We start from the raw sequence: 13,594 nt of genomic DNA, 5'->3' as shown, positions 1-13,594 counted from the left end.
GACCATAATTGTATGTATCCATCTATACATCTGTTATCTGGACCACTTATCTTCAGTAGGGTTGCGGGGGTGCTGGAGCCCATCTCAGCTTTCTTCGGGGAGTAGGCAGGGGACACCCTGAACTGGTTGCTGGCACATAGAGACAGACAACTCACTTGCTTACATGGGGACAATTCGGACCTGATAATTAACCTGACATGCATGTCTTAGGAATGTGGGAGGAAACCGGGGTGCCCGGAGGAAACCCACACGAGCACGGGGAGAACATGCAAACTCCGCACAGGAAGGCTGGTAGCTGGATCTGATCCCATGACCTCAGTACTGTGCTAACCACTCAGCAGTCGTACCACCCTTAATTGTATTTACCTAAATCTTTTTACAATTGCAAAGCATACCAAATATGACACCGTTAGGCACAATGGTGTCACGTCTAACTTCAGAGTCATGCAGTCGTGGGACGCAAATGCATTGAAACACGCTGTAATTTGAATTGTGCTTACTGGGGCGCTACATGAAAGTCTGCTATCATGACTGAGCCAAAAGGGACACAGATGCTGATGGATATTTCTTGTGAAATCTGCTTCACAGCATATGTCGCCCAGTTGTTCTCAAAACTAGCATTTTGGGAGTTTTAAAAACGTCAAGTAGAAATCTCGTAAGGGCCAATCACTGCTAGTGAATCATCTGCCATATACAGTTACACTTAGAAACTCATATTAATCAGTGTTCTCGTTTGCCCGCGTCCCTGCGTCCGAGACGCATCATTTTTGCTGGGGGCGCATTATGTCAAATCAACGTGCATCCCCGAGACGCAACTTTTTTGACACCAAATTGTCATTATTACCCGATTACTTTTTTTTAAACAAAGATTTACCGTACTCCAAACTTTTCGTCAGGCAGATCCGCCATTGTTGTTTTGGTCTCGCGTCGATCTCTGCAAACGAGATCTCGTTGCTTCGAGATGACGTCATTGTTTTGGTGGTTGTCGAGTGAAAGAGAAGTATGCCTCCGTAAAAACAGTTGCTATTAGGTGCAAATCAACAAAAAATTGGTCATTTCTTCAGTGTCGGTAGTAAGTCGAAACATAATACAGAAAGTGGTAACAACGGCAATAACTCCGGCACGAAAAAACGGCGGAGAAATTCTTCAGAAGACCGCGAAGGCAAGGAAAACACGTGTTTTGAAGCTAACGATTCGACGAAAGATAAACAAAAGAATACTCCTAGCAAGAAAAGGACTTTTCTGCCAAAATGGACTCAATTAAATTCCTGGTTACGCTATGAGAAGGATGATAATGGAGGCTGCATGTTCTGTGATGCGTGCACCCAGCGTGACAAAAAAACTGGATTGCATAAATCATTTTGCGATACGAACTTTCAGAAAAGCACATTGGATCGGCACAACGACAATGAAAACCACAAATTAGCTATGGGAATTCCGTTGCTGCAATTGGACCTTGAGGAGGCATTACAATTGTGGCGGGACAGCAAACCACGAAGAATATATGAACTGAAAAATCTGAAGTGATTAAAACTGCATGAATATATAGACTAATATTTCAACAATATTATTTTGTATAATGTACAATATTTTTGTGAACTGAAAAATCTGAAACGATAACTGCTTTGTATTACCAATTAAGTGTGATGATTAAAACTAAATGAATACATAGATTTATATATTTATTTAAATATTTGTCGCCGATTTACAATTTCAACCTCGATAACACTAAATTTTGGGGACCCATAGATCTCTGTTGGGACCCATAGATTTTTGAGCATGCGAGTCCCCGGGACCCATCACTTTTCAGAGGTAAAATGAACACTGATTAATACAAAAACAAATGTATTGAAAAAAGAAAAGCTGTAATATAACATGTGCATAGGTATTCAGACCCCTTTGCAAATATTCTTATTCCTCTGTTGGCACAATTTGGATAGTTATTCTAAGAGAGCCATTGGATCACAAGACCTGAATGCTGTACAATTCTTCAAAAAACATCTCTCTTCTGCAGTTGGCTGGGCACCTAGGTTCAGGAGAGTACCACGTCAATGTTTAGCTTATTCATAGACTACTGTTAATCATGAGCAATGTATGTATCAATATGTTCCTCTTAATTGGAAGTAACACACTAATTTGCACAACAGCACGTAGAACAGGGATCTCCAACCTTTTTTAAGCTGACAGCTACTAGTTGGTTAGGAATTAGCACAAAAGGCTACCAGTTTGATATGCATTTCTAAAATCACAACTTATCATGGTGTTACTATGTTATTACCAGGTCACTTGTTGTAAGTAGGGTTAAATGGACTTAATAAACCACTAAAAAACGGTTTACTAAAAATTACTACGACAGCACTGGTGAGCTGTTTTCAGAACTGGTCTGCAAGCTACTCAGCTGTCCTTAGGGGGACACAATGGAAACAACTGCCGTAGGATATAATACAAACAATAATTGCTTCTAAATAAAAATAAGAAAATGTATGTTGATGTTGTTTTTTATTCTAATATACAAACTAATTTAAAGGAGATGTATGAAATTTGGACCTTTTTTACTCTCCTTTCCTCCTACATAAGGCCTTCTGCCCCGAACAGATTTGCTAAAAGCAAGTTAAAAGCAGATATACACGGTGGGGGAAAGAAGGATAAGGGCTTTTTCAACTTATTTGGGCATTAATAACATACACTTGATAGAGAAAACATTCTACTTTCAAGTTTAAGGATTTTTTTTATAAAATTGATAATTATTTCAGAAATTGGAATACAATTTCAAATCAGCTATGTGTGTTTCGAATTTTAAAACCCCCAGCCGTTCTGCCGAGGATATTTTTGTATGTTAGCATTAGGAGATCAAACTATTGTAGCGGCTTGCGGTTGCTCCAGTAAGGAACAAGCGACGCCCGGTTTCATCTATTTCACATTCCAGTTCATGACCGCCAAACATATCTTCTGAATCAATTGGACGTTTTCAAACCGTCGTCCCTCGGGTGTTGCTTGTTCCGTAGATTAGTCTTTGAAATATGTATCAAAGTACTCTAGAAGTAGGCTTTTCTTTTTTTATTCTATCTCGATGTCGGAATACAATTTTGACTTAGAAACAATCGTATCACAGTATTTTTCTTTCACAGAGCAACTGCTATCAAACGTAAGAATGCAATTTCTATTCGGGATACCTTTTTTAGACGTTAACTTAAACGATGCTGCGCTGTATGTTTCGACCAGAGAACAATCCCGTTACCGAAGTTGGACCACGCGCAAACAACCGGGCTCACTGTTTATTTTAGCCGCTGTTAAAGTTAAAGTTTTTCTTTGGTCCGAAAAGTGGCAACTGCAATTGTCATCTCATAAATGCTTAGCACAGTCGTTTTTACATGGTTCTGTTCCGCTGTATAACATTAATGATCATGATTTGCATGTTGTTACTGAACATAAGGATCTGGGTGTCACTCTTACTTCAAACTTAAAGTTTATCACGCATATCGCCAAAATTACCAACAAAGCCAATAACATAGCATCAAACATTTACAGAAACTTTTACAACAAGAACCCAGCATTCTTAGTTTGAATGTTTTGCGTTTATGTTAGACCCGGGTTAGAATATAACAGCGTTGTGTGGAACCCTTACTTACTCAAGGACATTAACCTACTCGAAGGAGTTCAACGTCGGTATACGAAGCGGATACCTGGGATGCACAGCTTGTCATATCCGGAAAGACTACAAAGACTGAACTTGGACTTTTTGGAGCTCCGTAGAATTCGATTTGATTTCATTTTTGTGTTCAAAGTACTGCATGGAATGATCGATGTGCCTTTTGATCAATTTTTTGAGTTCTGTCGTGTTGATGGTTTACGTGGTCACAGATATAAGTTACGGGTGCTTAGACCTACCAGCAACTTCCATGGAAACTTTATTTCTTTCAGGATACCAAAAATTTGGAATTTTTTTGCCTGACCGGGTTATTAGTGCAAATACGGTGCAAACCTTTAAGCAAAGGTTGGCAGAAACAGATCTGTCAAATTTCCTTAGGGGAGGGGGCGTAAGGTGACCATATTTGGCCATGCTCACTCTCAGCATTACTTTTTTTTTTTTTTTTTTTTTTGTGTCATGTTTTAATTAATGTATCCAACAATGCCTTCAATAAACATAAACATTTCATTTCATTTAATGGATCAGTTTTTCTGTCGGACAGTGCCTTGCTCGATGTTTTTCTTTGTCTTCCTTTCACCAGTAAATAAAAGCCGAATTTTTAAAAAAAAGGAGAGCCGTGGGAAAAATAACCGAACCATGTCTCCTTGACTTGTTTGTTGTTGTTGTTTTGTTTTTTTGCATCTGTGCATCAGATTAAAACATTTTGAGACTTCTGGGTGAGATTCACAGGCTTTCGATTAATATAAATCAAAAAGGACTTTCATTCTGGAAGACAAAAATCGAAGCAACTCAATTTTTACTTTTGTTTTCAAAATGATTTTGTTTATTACATTTATTTGATCAGATAGTTCCCATGAATGACAGACATTTGATTAACCCAAAAAGATAACACGTGAAGAAACAAGGCCGCCCTGTGGTAAAAATGCACATAGCTTTACAGTATGGAAGGATATCTGCTGTTGGATCTTGAACTCAAAGATGGTTTTCCAGGTGACAGAATGAAGAATTAACACACATACATACAGATTCTTAACCACACAGAACCACCGCAGAACGTTCCCACGAAGCATTAATCCTGGAATCAAAAAAAAAAGACCATTATTGAAGTAATAGAAGAGGTTTAGATATAAAATGGACAGTGTGTATTATTTAGCGCCCCCTAGTTGTAAAAAAAAAATCTTAATTCAATAAAAGAAAGTAATGTCCATTTATAAAATCATCTAAAATACATGAACTATTATCTAAACATGCATTCTTTAATAGACCCTCTGATCGAGAAATTTGCATTTAAAAAAACATTAGCCCCACCTAGAGGGAGCTCACAATTGTCCGCCATCTTGCTGCTAAGGGTACCCCCAAAAAAACTAAAAAAAACTGGGCTAACAAATTGAGGAGTACATTGGTGCACTTTGTAAGCTTAAAGTATTCATAGTTTGTATATTTCTTTGTGCTTTTTAGCACTCTTTTTTGTTTGCACAACACCATCCAACATCATATTAATTTCTCCTCATGGAGATATTTTCCCTACCGTATATACTCGTATCCAAGCCGTGTTTACAAGTATACAATAAAAAAAACTTAAATCAAGGGTTAGTTTGTATGTGCATATTAGCTTGCGGGTCACCAGTAGTGAATGGTAGGCAGCTTGTGATAAAGGGGTGTGGCTTATACAGGAACAACAAAATCAATGGGGCAAACGAGAGCACAGAATTTACGGGAAAAGTGTGCTGAATTTCTGTCTTTATATTTGTAAAATTATTTTTGCAATACACCATGCCTGAAGGAAAAAAAAAATCATTGAAATGAAGAATGAGATCTTGAGTAGTTTCAAGCCCAGACACAAAATGGATATAGAGTGTCTCGGTTGAGTGTTTGTTTGCAAGTTTTCCAGATTGCAAGTTCACCGCTTCCACAGGTTGGAGTACATGTTGTGTTCGATTTATTTTATTATGTGGCTATTTTAAAGAAGTTTTGTAGGCTCAGCTTCAATGCAAGGACATACAGTATTTGGTTACTACGTAAATACTTTCAGAGTAATACTCTACAATTATGCCTCAGTAACCTGAGTGGTGAAGGAATAACTTTTAAAATGAACTACTGACGCTCCCCTACTTACGAACATTCGAGTTACAAAAAAAACGGTAGATACGAAAAAAAAATTCGGTATGTCGAAAAATATCCGGACATTGCTGTAAGTTAGATTTTGCATTGGGCACTTTTTTCCGAGTACAGGATAGTACTGTAGTGCTTCTTTCCGCCGCTACGTCATCCAGCATCCACCCTGAATATCACGGTTGCCATGGCACCCAATTGGCCCCGCCCGTGTGGCGCCAGCTGCGCCTCATTAACAGATTGGCTTTCCGTCTTTTTAAGCTCAGTGCGCTCTCTCTTACTTTGTCAGTCCGTCAACGGACCTCTGCCCTGCAAGACGTGGGTTCTGACTCGGTCCCGTTTTCTTGTTGGTATTTCCAGTCCGATATTGTTCCTGTTTATTGTTGTCCTGTTTAATATCGATTTCCAGTTTCATTATCAATCCTGTCTGTCCGTCCTGTCCGGTATCGACCCCATCTGTCTAATATCTACTCGGGCAGTTGGTATCGATCTCGTCGGCCTTTGGCTTCCTATCATTTCACGCCAGACTGCTGCCTTATGTGCACAACTCCCCATTTACTGTAAAATAAAAGGCTTGTGTGAGAACATCAGGCGTTTGGGTCCTGATCCTGTTCTGGTTCATGACACTGAAGAAGAAATCCAGGTTCCTCTTCCTAGTTCATGTGTAAACATACTGTACTATACTGTATCTCCAGCGCGAATTTTGAAATTTGTATTGTTTAATATCTCCTGCATCCATTCAATATGGCTGGTGTAAAGTGAAAAGAAGAGGTGAACCGTTTCTTTTGAAATGAACGTGGAATAAGAAAGATTAATGCGGTTGAAAAATGGCTGGATCGCTTTTCTACCACGGAGGAGAAAGTTGCCTAACTCTTGAAGCCCATCTTCCACAAGTAAGTTAAACTTCACTCTTTTTATCTTTATGGAGGATATTATTTTATGAAATGGTTTTTTTTTTTGGTACAAAACAATACAGGTTACTTATACGAGCCTTAAACATACTTATATAAACCTTAAACATACAAAATATTGGACTGAAGCAACTTACGAACAAATTCAACCAACGAACTATGGTCCGTAAGTAGGGCAGCTTTTGTAATAACTAATTAATGACTGTTTTTCAGTAACAAGTCCAACACTGGGAGTGACTGACTTTGGTCTTTTACTGTTTAAGATGAGGCAAAGTAGCACTAAACTATGAGACTCTTGTTGTGATGTGATCGCCCGATTGTGACTCACACAGATTGACTGTGAGAAAGCCTGCAGAATATGACCGTAAGCGCGATTAATACGTAGACAAGAAGGAGCACGAGGTGTGTTATTTTCAGTTCAAAGTGCCAAAGCAGGTAAGACCTGTTGAAGCTGCAACGTAGGAAAAACAAAAAAGGTGTGACAGGGACAGTATGTCGCTGGTGTTACAATCGAAATATTTCACCTCATCGCTACTGCTGCTACTGGACGAAGAAGAGCTGGAGGTGTCTGACTTGTTTCCGTCTTTTTTCTTCTTCCCGTCCTTATGTTCCTTTTTCTTCCCATCTGAATGTTCCTTTTTCTTCCCGTCTTTACTGTCACTTTTCTTCTTATCGGATGACTTTTCCCCGCCGCTCTACAATTATGCAAAAAAAAAAAAACAACAAAGTTTTTGTATGAATGCATACCAGTCGACCTTAGCCATTTGCCCCAACCCCCCCCAAAAAATAATTGCAATTCCCCTTATTCAGGGTTGGGTAGGGTTACTTTAACTTGATTACTTTCAATTACTTTTGGATTACTCCAATACCAAATATGCTAATAAAAGACAAAAGAAACTAAATATGAATAAAATTACTAAATTTTGTGCAGGCTCGGGGAGTAACGGAACACATGGAACGGCAAAAATGATGTTGGCAAGCTGTTTGGATTTATTTTCATTTTGTTTCTGTCGCATTTTATGTTAGTTTTGCCGGAGATCAAAGAGATCAAAGCCAGGAGAGAAAGCTTACCACGTGTTCCGAGTCATAATTTTATTCATATTTAGTTTCTTTTGTCTTTTATTAGCATATTTGGTATTGGAGTAATCCAAAAGTAATTGAAAGTAATCAAGTTAAAGTAACCCTACCCAACCCTGCCCTTATTAGGCGATACCAAACCTTACAAACACAACGCAGCAAGACAGACTATGTACAATAATAAACAAAAGTAATTGGTACAAACAAGATTACTGTATTTTCCGCACTATAAGGCGCACCTAAAAGCCTTTATTTTTTTCAAAAGCTGACCATGCGCCTTATAACACAGTGCGCCTTATTTATGGAACAAAATGAATTCGCAAAGTCTTGCAACTAACTTGCAGCCGCCGACTAGATTTTCCCCCGAACGCCAAGTAGTCCGCAGTGTATGCTGGGATTTATTTACTGGCGTTTCATTGGCTAACCAATGTGTCAATCATCATTTGAATGGATCACTATTGGCTTAAGTTATTCGGAGGTCAAGGGGAGGATCCTTTTTATCATTTACAGGCTGGCATTGGCTTGAACGGCAAAACAAAGCCTGCAATTGGCCGAAAAAGATGAACGTGAATAGCACGTTGGGTTGACGGCATACAGAAAGCATTTTTTACTTTTCTGTATTTGTAAATATTTTATTCTCCTGGATTTACTACACTCACTGATATAATGCAAGCTTTGGGAAGGTTAAGGGGGTAATAAGTTTGACTGAACTATCTGACTGTTTTGTCGACGTTCCCATTGTAGCGCCTTATAATCCGGTGCGTCTTATGTATGTCAAAAATAGGACCAAAAACCATTTTTTCGGGGTGCGCCCTATAACCCGGTGCGCCTTATAGTGCGGAAAATACGGTAGTTTATTTACCAAATAAAAAACTCAAACAATTCTTTCATTATATTTCTTAGTTCTTTCCCCATTAATATGAAGGCTATCCAGATTAATGCTGAATGGGCGAAACGAGGTCGTCCAAAAAAAAAGATTTTTAATCATCATGTTTTTCCCCGTCCAAACATTTTTAGACACCGCGTACAATTTAAATGATCAAAAAAATCCCCCAAAATTTGGGGGAAAAGGTATGTAAATGTTACAACCGGTGATCAAATTTGTACTGACCTGCAGCCTCCGTCATAAAATTAATATGTGGCCGGCCAGTAATGTTGACTGCAGTATTAATCACATTTGTAAAGAAAAAAAGAAAAAGAAAAACTAAAAATTTAAAATTTCTCCAGATTATGTCAGTAGCCCTTTGGCCACCTTGCCATTCTGTGAGAATTTTAGCCCACCCTATTTCTGACATGGCGACTGTAAATAAAAAAAAGGAAAGTTGACTACGAGGGCCGCAGCAACCAGGACAAATGGAAATTGGAGTATTTTTCCAATACCAAAATCCAAAACAAATGTGTCTGCAAAGATACTGTGGGTGTTTTCAAAGAATATATATCACAAGGCACTACCAGACAAGACATGCTGACTACACAAAACTAACCGGAAACAAACACTTTGAAAGGTGAAGCAACGGGAAGCTGTTTTAACGGCACAGCAGCGCTATTTAACGAGACCTTGCCAGTCCAATGAAAATGCTACGAAGGCGAGCTACAGGGTCCCAACGCTGATCGCCGAGCACTCTAAACCTTTCATGGAGGGTGCATTTATTAAAAACTCTTTAAAGAATATTGAATGAAAGGAATCTGCCAACAAACGTTTTTAGCTGACAAAATCTGGACCGCTTCCTGCAGGGGTAACAAACTCATTTTAACTCGGGGGCCACATGATGGAACAGGCATTCTCTCAGGGGCCGGACTGGTAGATTAGAGAGAAAGGAAAAGAGATAAAGAAATAAGAGAAAGAGAGAGAGAGAGAGAGAGAGAGAGAAAAACAGAGAGGGTGGGCCAAAAAAGGGAAAGTGAGAAAGAGAGAGAGAGGGAGAGAGAGAATGTGAGAAACACATCCAATTAACGAACAACAAATCCAAAGAGAAACAGAAAGAGAGAAGGAGAGAAAGAGGAGAAAGAGAGAAGAGGAAAGCAAGAGAGAGAGAAGAGAGAAAAGGGAAACAAGGAAGAGAGAGCAAGAAGGTAAAAAGACACAGAGCGAGAAAGAGACAAACAGAAACAAAGCAAGAAAAAAAGAGAGAGTGAAAGAAAAGGGAGGAAGGGAGAGAAAGAGAGATAAAAGGGTAACAGGGAAGACAAAGCAAAAGAGGGTAAAAGACACAGAGAAAGAGACAAAGAGAAACAAAGAAAAGGAGAGAGAGAGAGTGACAGAGAGTGAGAGAAAAGGGGAGGAAGAGAGAGAGAGAGAGAGAGAGAGAGCAATACAAGTACAGCATTTGTGGGAGGCACCTAGCTTTGGCAACATTAGGGGATATATTTCAACCTGCAGCTCGTTTTTCTCTTGCGCTTCTCTGAGCGTTGTTTCGCGGGCCGGATTCAATCCCTTAGCAGGCCTGATCCGGTCTGCGGGCCGCCAGTTTGAAACCCCTGCTGTAAAGTTTGGACAACCCTGTCTTACAAGTTTAGCATTACTCAGGTGTGGCAGTTACATTTTTTTAAGACAAAAAAAAATAAGACACCATCGAGATTACTTTTCTCGTCAAATATACAAATAAAACAAGCTAATTGTTGTCAACTGTAATTGTACCTTATCGTCTTTTTTCTTCGACCAAGGCCAGCTTATTTCGTCCTTGCTTGCCTCTTTCTTCGTCATCTTTTCCTCCACTGCTATCAACAAAAAAACAAATACAGTTTGAAGTCAACCTCGCCATAACTTTAATTGACATTTGTAACTAAATGAGCTGAGTGAATTAAAAAACTTACCATCGCCGAGGTTGAAACTCATTTTGATTCAAATGTTGCTCCAAACGACGACGAAATCAAACGACGAAGACAAGAAAAGTGGTTAAGCGGAAGCTGACGGGATGTCAAACACCTTAAACCACGTGACACAACCAAACCGCGCCCCCAGTCATTAGGCGAAAAAAATGAATTGGGATGCGTTCTAGTGTAGATTGGAAAAAACACTATTCAATCGTTTTCATCCAGTTGGCTACTCAAATGGATGATCAACGCAAACTAATGTGAGAATGTGTTTTTAACCTTAAAATCGAGCATACATTTTAAGTTTCAGAAATGGAAAATCAGGAGTTTTTTTTTTGACGCAATTATTATTATTATGATTATTATTACTATTATTATTATTTAAAAAAACACCAATACAATTTGTTTTTCAATCTACTCTATTGTTATGTTATGTTTACATGTGATTATTACAATGTTTAACTATTCCAAATTTTCTGGTGTTCTTTAACATAGTCATATGTACAGGGTTGGGTAGGCTTACTTTAACTGGATTACTTTCAATTACTTTTGGATTACTCCAATACCAAATATGCTAATAAAAGACAAAAGAAACTAAATATGGATAACATTATGCCTCACAACACGTGGTAAGCTTTCTCTCCTGGCTTTGATCTCTTTGATCTCCGGCAAAACTAACATAAAATGCTACAGATACAAAATGAAAATAAATCCAAACAGCTTGCCAACATTATTTTTGCCGTTCCATGTATTCCGTTACTCCCCGAGCCTGCACAAAATTTAGTAATTTTATTCATATTTAGTTTCTTTTGTCTTTTATTAGCACATTTGGTATCGGAGTAATCTATAAGTAATTGAAAGTAATCAAGTTAAAGTAACCCTACCCAACGCTGCATATGTAGCACTCTTTTTCGTCTGCTGCTCTCGAAGGAATGAGATCACGTGGAGTTCGAGATTATGATTGCCGAGTCTCGATCGGAGCTTTTTCCGGCGCAGAACGGCGAAAAAGACGATGATAAAAGACTATGGATAATTCGGCTACATTTTAATCGTCAAAACTTTGTTCACATCAAAATTTCGGTGACAAAAAAAAAAAAAATTAATCGGTAGATGTTGCTCTCAGATCGGTAGGCGGGAGAATCGTAACCAAAGCGGTAGTCTCCCGGCCAAATGTTTACTATTATGTGTACAGTAATGCTAATTGTAATTCACCCTGGTCAATCCTGGAAGGGGGATTACCACATGTGAGGTCCTTTCTCAAGGTTTCTCTTTTCTCCTCACACTGAGGTTTTTGAGTTGTTCCTTGCCCGCATGCTGGTTTAAGATCAGGTAATTGTGTAATTTTGTAACTGTAATCCTGTGCAGTCCTTTGAGACATTTTTGTGATTAAGGGCTATATAAATAAATTTGACTTGACTGACTTGACATGTAGAACTCATTTGCGCTCAAGGACCTCATGGTTGAAAAAACATTCTCATGGGTGCCACACTAGTAGATTAAAGAGAGAAAAATAGAAAGAAAGAGAGGAGGAGAGGAAAAGAGAGGGGAAGAGGTAAAGAGAAAGAGAGAGAGGGAGGGAGAGAGAGAGAAGGGAGGTAGAGAGAAAGACAGAGAAGAAGAAAAGACTGAGAGCGAACTGGAGAAGGTATGAGGGAGAAAATAACATAGAAAGAGAAACTAAGAGAGAAACATGTAGAGAAATAAAGAGAGATAAAGAGAGTGAGACAGAGAGAGAACAAGGAGAGGAATAGAAGGATATATTAAAAACGAAAAATAGAGAGAAGGACAGACTAAGAGAGAACTAGAGAAACTATGGGAGTCAAAAAAGAGAGAAAGAGAGAGAGAAAGTGATTGAGAAAGAGAGAGCAAAGAGAGACAGAGAGGGAAAGAGAGAGAGAGAAAGAGTGAGTGACAAAGAGAGAGAGAGAGTCGGAGGGAGAAAGAAAGAGTGATGGACAGAGCAAGAGAAAGAAAGAGGGAAAGATATGGCAGGTGAGTGAGGAGGAGAGACAAAGAAAGAAATAGGAGAAAAAAAGAGAGAATTAGAGAGAGACAGAAAGAGAGAGGGAGAGACTAATAGAGAAGTAGAAAGTATGAGATAAAGAAAGAGAGAATTAGAGAAGAAGAGAAAGACGCAGAGATAGAGAGAGGGTGAAAAGGAGAGACCAAGAGTGAACTAGAGAAAGTATGAGAGAAAGAATTAAAAAGAGGGAGGAAAAGAGAGAGAGAAAGAGGTAGAGATAGGATAACTAAGAGAGAACTCGAGAAAGTATGAGAGAAAGAGAGAAAGGTGAGGGCAAGAGAGTGAGTGAGAAAGAGAGAGAGAGAACTAGAGAGAGTATGAGATAAAGAAAGAGAGAGTTAGAGAAAAAAAAATAGCAAGGCTATTGCGTCAAATGTATCATATCATTTAATGACGACAAAACACAAGTCTTTAACGTGGTCACCAGGGTTCTCCTTAAGAAAAGCTGAGGTTCCTGCAAAGCTGTTCTGAAAATAGCTCACCAGTGCTGGGTCATTGTGATTATCCAGTAAAAAATATATATTTTTTTTTTGTGGGTGACGGAGTTTATATAACCCTACTTCTAATTATTAACCTGGTAATAACATAGTAACAACATAACAATATCATGATGTTATTTTAGAATTCTAAACTCACATATCAAATCGGGCGCCATTTGCGCTAATTAGCGAAAAAGAAGCTTTTGTCTTGAAAAGTTGGAGACCCTTGGTATAGTAGTATTGTGAAAGAGCCTAGAGACCCAGTAATATTTGACCACTAGATGGCACTGTTTTCTTATGCGAACGAAAACCTGTGCCACAGGACAACAAACATGGCAGCGACCTAACTAAGGATTTCACCAGGGGTGTCAAACTAATTTTAACTCGGGGGCCACACGATAGAACAAACGTTCTGTCGGGGGCCGGACTAGTAGATTAAAGAGAAAGAAAAAGAGGGATAATGAAATAAGACAAAGAGGGAGGGAAAAGGAGAGAGGGCGAGACAAAGAAAGAAAAAGAGAGACAGGGG

General features: G+C 38.8%; 1 long non-coding RNA gene across 2 annotated transcripts; it reads right to left on the bottom strand.

Moving 5' to 3' along the window:
• Positions 1-4,442: 4,442 nt before the first annotated feature.
• LOC148358409 (uncharacterized) lies at positions 4,443-10,700 on the bottom strand. 2 transcript variants are annotated; one of them, XR_015851516.1, is made up of 4 exons: positions 10,564-10,700; positions 10,388-10,467; positions 7,197-7,367; positions 4,443-4,724 (listed from the first exon to the last, which is right to left on the bottom strand). It is a non-coding gene; the product is annotated as an uncharacterized LOC148358409 (long non-coding RNA). The 2 variants fall into 2 exon arrangements; XR_015851517.1 differs by having other exon boundaries at positions 10,388-10,464; positions 10,564-10,686.
• Positions 10,701-13,594: the final 2,894 nt, after the last annotated feature.

This window comes from Urocampus carinirostris, chromosome 10 (genome assembly GCF_059441175.1).
Source record: "Urocampus carinirostris isolate Australia breed hairy pipefish chromosome 10, RoL_Ucar_1.0, whole genome shotgun sequence".
Taxonomy (NCBI): Eukaryota; Metazoa; Chordata; class Actinopteri; order Syngnathiformes; family Syngnathidae; genus Urocampus; species Urocampus carinirostris.
The sequence above is the reverse complement of the archived record's forward strand: the minus strand, read 5'-3'. Positions and strand labels throughout refer to the sequence as shown.